Here is a 7,711-nt window from a genome sequence, read left to right as displayed (position 1 = left end):
GTGGCCAGTGAGTGAAAGAACTCAGGAGGTGTCCAGTTCATTAAAAGGTTTAAGAGGTGTTTCTAACACTTTGGACGGTTCATAACATTGAACCACTTACCAGCATTTCCACTGCATGCATGGAGTCTTTATAAATGAGGCTGTCCTAAGATTATAAGCCCCTTATACACTGTCTGGGCAAAAAAAAAAAAAAAAATCTCCACCTGGATTTAAGTAAGTAAATGATGTGGGGTTGGTTGATGCTGCAGTTGGTCTGCAGGTTTAGGTTCAGCAACAGTATGTGCTGAAAGATTGAGGTCAGCTGACTACCTGAATATACTGAATATAGACCAGGTTATTCCATCAATGAAATAATTTTTTTCTTCCCTGTTGACACGGCCATATTCCAAGATGACAATGTCAGGATTCATGATGTTGGAATTGTGAGTTCAGGATTCAGGGAGCATGAGATCATCATTTTCACACATGGATTGAGAGAGTTCACCACAGAGTCCAGATCTTAACCTCATTGAGAATCTTTGGGATGTGCTGGATGAAGAAGAGCTGCTTTGTGCAGTGGTCAGACTCTACCATCATCAATGCTGCTGCAAGATCTTGGTGAAAAATTAATCCAGCAACACTGGATTAAAATAAATCTTGTGACATTGCAGAAGCTTTTCGTATATTTGCAGCAATCAAAGCTAAAGGCGGTCCAATTAAATATTAGAGTGTGTGACCTTTTTTTGCTGGCGATTTGTTTTTTTTTTTTGGCCAGGCAATATAAATTAAGGATTAAATGGTTTAACCCTTGTGTGGTGTTCATATTTTTGTTACTCGTTTACTTTGTTACTTGTATTTAATTCAGCAAAATTAAGCAATTTTACATTAAAATGCTTTACACATGCTTGCTTCACCTAAATTGCAAGCAATATAAACAGCTTACATGGTTAATATTTGCCCTTTACTTTTCTTATGTTACATTTCTTTTAAAAAGTGCTACTCTTTTTTTTATTAGTTTTTTAATAAAATGTAAAGGAAAATGAATTAAACTCAAGATATGAGTAGAAAATTTGTTTAGTTTCAAATTTACAAATGAAGCAATGTTTATTAGCCCTTGGCCAAACATACTGTATATAATATAAATGTGTAGGGGGGGGGGGGGGGGGGTGTACAGTGTGTGTTTATCGAAAATGTGTTTTGATATATGTTTTTCACAAAACATGAGCCAATGCCAATGAGTTTGAGTTATAAAAAATATATTTTTAGTATCATTTGATGAAAAATGAAAACGGGTCCCACAGACCCGAACACCACACAGCAGTTTCTGGTTTGTTCTGGTTTAGTGTGTTTTGAGGAGTTCAGGTGTGTTATTAAAGGCCTGTGGTCTGAGCTGCTGGCAGAAGGATGGGTATGCTAACTTGGCATGAACGTCATGTGACAGACAGTGCCCTCAGACCCACATTATGAGAGGCCCATTAGCCATGCCAGTCAGGCTGTGGCACACACACACACACACACACACACACCAACTTTCCCTAGTGAGCTGGACCTGCTCTGTGCAAGACAGGTGTGAGCTCTAGGCCTGAACTGTCTCCATCTCTATCTTTCTCTCTCTCTCTCTCTCTCTCTCTCTCTCTCTCTCACACACACACACACACACAATCCCCCTGCTACTGCTTTTACCCTAAAACTGCCCAGCTGTTCACACTTCTAACTGAACTGCATAATGCACTGTGTAGCATGTCAGTCAATGAGTCAGTGTTATAATGGACAGTGAATGTCATTTTTACATGTACATAAATATCTGGAGAAAAAAAACAAAAGACCACTTAAAAATTAGTTCCTTTGATTTTGGGTGGATGGATGATCACAAGCCATCAAAGCAAACTGAACTGCTACATTTTTTGCACCAGGAGTAAAGGCCTACAGTTATCCAAAAGCAGTGTGTAAGACTGGTGGAGGAGAACACATTGCAGGAAAGGGTTTTACCAGACTCTCTATATCTACACGTGCGTTCACGTCAAATCAAATGAGAACATTTCTATGCCATTTTTCCATGTTGCTGTTGCCACGCCCCTTTCCACATGCTTCATTTAACAGAACCAGACTTGTGCAGAAGTTTACTCAGTATGACAGAGCAATTAAGACTTATATATTTTTTTATTTATTTCATTTTTCTAGGCTCTCACACCTCCCCCGTGTCAATCACAGCCCGTCAGTGTGCATCAGCATCACCAGCCAAACGGTGGAAAACACGAGCAGACAGCTCACGCTTTCTCTTTCTCTCATACACACACACACACACACACACCTCGCCTCACACCTGTGGCAGGATTTGTTTTTTTTACCTGCTCACGATCGTGTGAAAAAAGTAAGCGCACGCTCCTCTCTCTCCTCGTGCTGAACTCTCTGACAGCACCGAGCTTCCTGATTGGCTGAAGTTTGGCGTGCATTGTTTGAAAAAATGTGTAATCATAACACGCTAATGATTTTCTCACAATGTGAACCGACTGGCCTCGAGCTGCTGGAATGAAGAGCCGGATCCAACATAGCAAAGCACCTCCCCCCTATTCACTCGCTGTCCACTTTATTAGAAACACCTCCCTACATTGTGCCTCACCCTCTGTCCACTTTATCAGAAACATCTCCCTACATTGTACTTCACCCACTGGCCACTTTATTAGAAACACCTCCCTACATTGTACTCCACTCACTGGCCACTTTATTAGAAACACCTCCCTACATTGTACTCCACTCACTGGCCACTTTATTAGAAACACCTCCCTACATTGTACTCCACTCACTGGCCACTTTATTAGAAACATCTCCCTACACTGTACTTCACCCTCTGTCCACTTTATTAGAAACACCTCCCTACATTGTACTCCACTCACTGGCCACTTTATTAGAAACATCTCCCTACATTGTACTCCACTCACTGGCCACTTTATTAGAAACATCTCCCTACACTGTACTTCACCCTCTGTCCACTTTATTAGAAACACCTCCCTACACTGTACTTCACCCTCTGTCCACTTTATTAGAAACACCTCCCTACATTGTACTTCACCCACTGGCCACTTTATTAGAAACACCTCCCTACACTGTACTTCACCCTCTGTCCACTTTATTAGAAACACCTCCCTACATTGTACTTCACCCACTGGCCACTTTATTAGAAACACCTCCCTACAATGTACTTCACCCACTGGCCACTTTATTAGAAGCACCTCCCTACATTGTGCTTTACTTACTGCCCACTTTATTAGAAACACCTCCCTACATTGTACTCCACCCACTGTCCACTTTATTAGAAACACCTCCCTACATTGTACTTCACCCACTGGCCACTTTATTAGAAGCACCTCCCTACAATGTACTTCACCCACTGGCCACTTTATTAGAAGCACCTCCCTACATTGTACTTCACCCACTGGCCACTTTATTAGAAACACCTCCCTACAATGTACTTCACCCACTGGCCACTTTATTAGAAACACCAACCTTGCCTCTGCACTAACTGGTCACTTGATAAGAAATACCTACCTCCCTGGCCATTTTATTAGAAACACTTACCTTGCCACCTTATAATTTGTGCTTAACTCACTGGCCACTATGTTAGAAACACCAACCTAGCCTCTCCACTAACTGGTCACTTTATTAGAAACACCTCCCTTATACTTTGCGCTTAACCTACTGGCCACTTTATTAGAAACACCAACTTTGCCTCTCCACAAACTGGCCACTTTATTAGAAACATCTACTTCACTGGTCACCTTATTTGAAATAACGGTACCACTAAAATAAGACTACCTTTACAAAGGGTTTATAAATGGTTTACAATCAGTTTTTTAATGGTTATTAATTAGGTTGTAAATGCCTTAAAAATCATTAATAATCAGTTATAACACATACATAGAACGGGCAACAGTGACCTGTTGTTTGCCAAATAGTGAAACTCACTGACCACTTTATTAGAAACACCTTCTTTATACTTTGTGCTTAACTCACTGGCCACTTTATTAGAAACATCTACCTTACTGTCCGCTTTATTGGAAAAAAACAACCTTGCCTCTCCACTAACTGGCCACTTTATTAGAAACACCTACCTCCCTGGCCACTTTATTAGAAATACCTTGTAACTTGTGCATCCTCTAACTGGCCACTTTAATAGAAACACCTACACTACCTTGTGCTTCCACTCATGGGCACACATACCTACACACACAGCTCTTGCATATGGCTCTTGCAACCAGCTCTGCACACACTTATTGGATTAAACAGACACACACACACACACACACACACACACACACTAATACACTGCACAACATCCCCCCCCCCCGCCCATACACACACACACACACACACACACACACAAAGAACACTATAGCATTATATGAGTGTGCCTGGACACATGCATTTTCACACTAAGAGGAAGATGAATGAAAACACATACACACACTTATATGTACTGATTTGACACTTGGGGCCAGGATTGCCCACACCATGAGGAACAAATACACACACACACACACACACACACACACACACACACACTCCTGTGCATGGGGCAGGCCTGGGCGCACCTAGTGGCTCTCTCTCAGCAGACAGGCCCCATCTGCCACCTGCTCCACCCTCTCTTCCTCCTGTGTGTGTATGTGTGTGTCTATGTTTGTGTGTGTGTGTGTGTGTGTCCCAGTCCCGGTGACAACTGTCGAGCAGCCCCTCGCAAGATTGATTATCAGTCAAAGCCCATGGCACTGGCGGCAGATTTCACTGGGTTAAGCTTGCTGATCCAGCAAAGCAGGCGAACACACAGCTCCGCCAGCCCGTGCCAACCGAGCGCGGCGCCGCGGTGCTCACAGAACAGCCGTGCGTGTCGACGTGAAGCACAGCCAAGGAAACACAGCTGCGGCACAGAAGTTCCGGGCCGCGAAACTTGGCGCCCGGCGAAGGGCTCATAAATAAACATGGCTGTTGGATGGCACCGTTTTCCAGCGTCTCTCGGGCCAGGATAAATAGCATGTGAACTCGCGAACTGCCCTTTTCCGAGAGGGACGTCTCAATACAGCCCACACAGAAATGGGCGTGAAAGCATGCCCACTTACTGCCGTGCCTTTTTGGCTACTTTACACCACTCTGTGGATTTCACTATTAAATGTGATGTAGAATGTTAAACTGTATTTCTCTTATCATAGCTGAATAATAGAGTTTGATACAGGGAAGTGACAAACCACGCCTCTTTTACCCATTATTGTTCCTCCTTCGAAAGAACCAAAACAGGGCTGTTAAATGAGCCAAGCCTCAAATTGTTACATAACAGCCTTAACTCCTAATATTTACACTCGCAAAAGGTACATAAACATCACTTACTAGCAAAAGCTGTAGTCAAAAACCTGGAAAGACCATAAAAAGCATCAATGGCTTCACTGTCAACCCATACAATGTTTGAACTCAAATGATTTAAGTCTGTTTTACATAAAATTGGATATTTCTAAACAATACTCAACTATTTTGAGTTAGTTGAACATTTGTGGGCACATATTATACATTCAAACTGAGATCTTTGAGTTGAACCAACTTGTAATAACTCAGTTTAGTCTGTTGCCATTGACAGCTTCTTTTCTATTGGCTTCTGTCACAATCTATTTGCAGACTGGGTGTGTCCAACAGTTTCTGACAGACACTCACCATCAGTGTGTAGTGATTCTCCCTGGGCTACCTTAGAAATAGAAAAAAAAGTTCCCCTTATCCAGGCTTACAGTGCAGGCCTGATGACAACAACTATTTTTTTCTGCATCAGTATCTGCAGAGAAGGAGCGCTAACCCTGCAAATAAAGAAGCTGAAGCCTAAAAATGGAACAGGTGTTAGACTAAAATCTACCCTGGCATCACTCTCTTTAACTAATAATAATCTTGCTACAGTGCTTAAACAACAAACTGGGCTAAGTTTTTCTACGTTACATGGCTCAGCTGCCCATCCCAACCTTTTACAACTCATTGCCCACTTAACCCAGCACAAAGTGTTCTGCAGCCCAACACAAAAATGTATTTGCTTATTTCAAATCAATGTACACTATGATACATCTATAATAACCGCTTAACCCTTGTGTGGTGTTCATATTTTTGTTACTCGTTTACTTTGTTACTTGTATTTAATTCAGCAAAATTAAGCAATTTTACATTAAAATGCTTTACACATGCTTGCTTCACCTAAATTGCAAGCAATATAAACAGCTTACATGGTTAATATTTGCCCTTTACCTTTCTTATGTTACATTTCTTTTAAAAAGTGCTACTCTTTTTTTTATTAGTTTTTTTTTTATAAAAAGTAAAAGAAAATGAATTAAACTCAAGATATGAGTAGAAAATTTGTTTAGTTTCAAATTTACAAATGAAGCAATGTTTATTAGCCCTTGGCCAAACATACTGTATGTAATATAAATGAGTAAAAGTAATGAGGCTGTTTTTAAAATGCAAGAAGTAGAAAGTCCAGATAATTGTGTGAAAATATAAGGAGTAGAAGTAAAAAAAAAAATAGCCTGAAAAATAATTACTCCAGTAAAGTATAGATAACCAACATTCCAAAGTATTTGTATTTTGTTACTTGATATCTTTGGTCATGAATTCACTTAAACTATCAAAAAGTTATTTTTCTGTTATCTTCAATATTTTTAAAATGATCTTTTCATCTTATAATATTTCATCTTATAAGACAATAAAACACTTTCAGTAGGTAAAATAACTTCAACTGTAAAAAATGTCTAGAAATATATTGTCACGGATGACCCAGGCAGGGAGACGAGGAGGCGGACACAAGTGCAGGTAGGGTGAAAATAAATAATAATTTAATAAATAAATAACAAGAAAACAAGGAACAAGTAACATGAAACAAAGATACACAAATAACCAATAACCAAAACAAATAAGGGGTTAACGATAACAAAACAGGGAGACTAAAGAAACAAACGAGTAACTGAAACAAGACTAAAATAACTAAACAGAACAAGGATAACCAAATAATAAAATAAACCAAATACTAACAAACAAGGAACTAAAACAAGACAGGATTAACTAAACTTGGCAAGGGAGAAAAGAAGCAAAATAAACAAGGAGCTAGAAGTAAAACGGGATAAACACTGAACTAGGAAACGGGATATGAAAACACAGAGAAACGCTGAGAGACAAAACGACATGGGAAGGTGCAAAGACCGACGGAGGACAAGGTGGCAGAGGAGGGCTATTTATAGTAACACAAACACACTAGAATTGGAAACACCTGGGGAAGGGGCGGAGCTACAAATGAGACACACATGGAAAAGTACTGAGACAGGAGACACAGGGGAGCACAGGTCACGTGGGGAAGACACATAGAGACACGAGACGAGGCCAAGATGTGACATATATATATATATATATATATATATATATATATATATATATATATATATATATATATATATATATATATATATTAACTATATATTTAGGATGATTTCCCCCTGCCAAGATATCACTGTTTTAGCAGGTTCAAAAGATTGTTTTGCTATTTACTCGTTTGAAAATATTTCATAAATAATAATTCATGAATGTACACACATATACACACATATATAACATATATTACATATAGTAATAAACAGATCAAACTGCTTGAACAGCCACTAACAAATCATCGCTGTTGGGGAATAACTTGTGAAAATTTTAACTTTAGGCTGTAATGGAACTA

General features: G+C 39.8%; 1 protein-coding gene across 1 annotated transcript in view; it reads right to left on the bottom strand.

The window, feature by feature from the left end:
- Positions 1-438: 438 nt before the first annotated feature.
- Positions 439-7,711, bottom strand: part of wt1a (WT1 transcription factor a) — a 331,319-nt gene continuing 324,046 nt past the window's right edge. The window contains exon 10 of the transcript XR_007440874.1: positions 439-504. The gene's annotated coding sequence lies outside the window, so the exon portion shown is untranslated. The remainder of the gene's footprint in view (positions 505-7,711) is intronic.

Source organism: Astyanax mexicanus, chromosome 10 (assembly GCF_023375975.1).
Source record: "Astyanax mexicanus isolate ESR-SI-001 chromosome 10, AstMex3_surface, whole genome shotgun sequence".
Lineage (NCBI taxonomy): Eukaryota > Metazoa > Chordata > Actinopteri > Characiformes > Acestrorhamphidae > Astyanax > Astyanax mexicanus.
The sequence above is the reverse complement of the archived record's forward strand: the minus strand, read 5'-3'. Positions and strand labels throughout refer to the sequence as shown.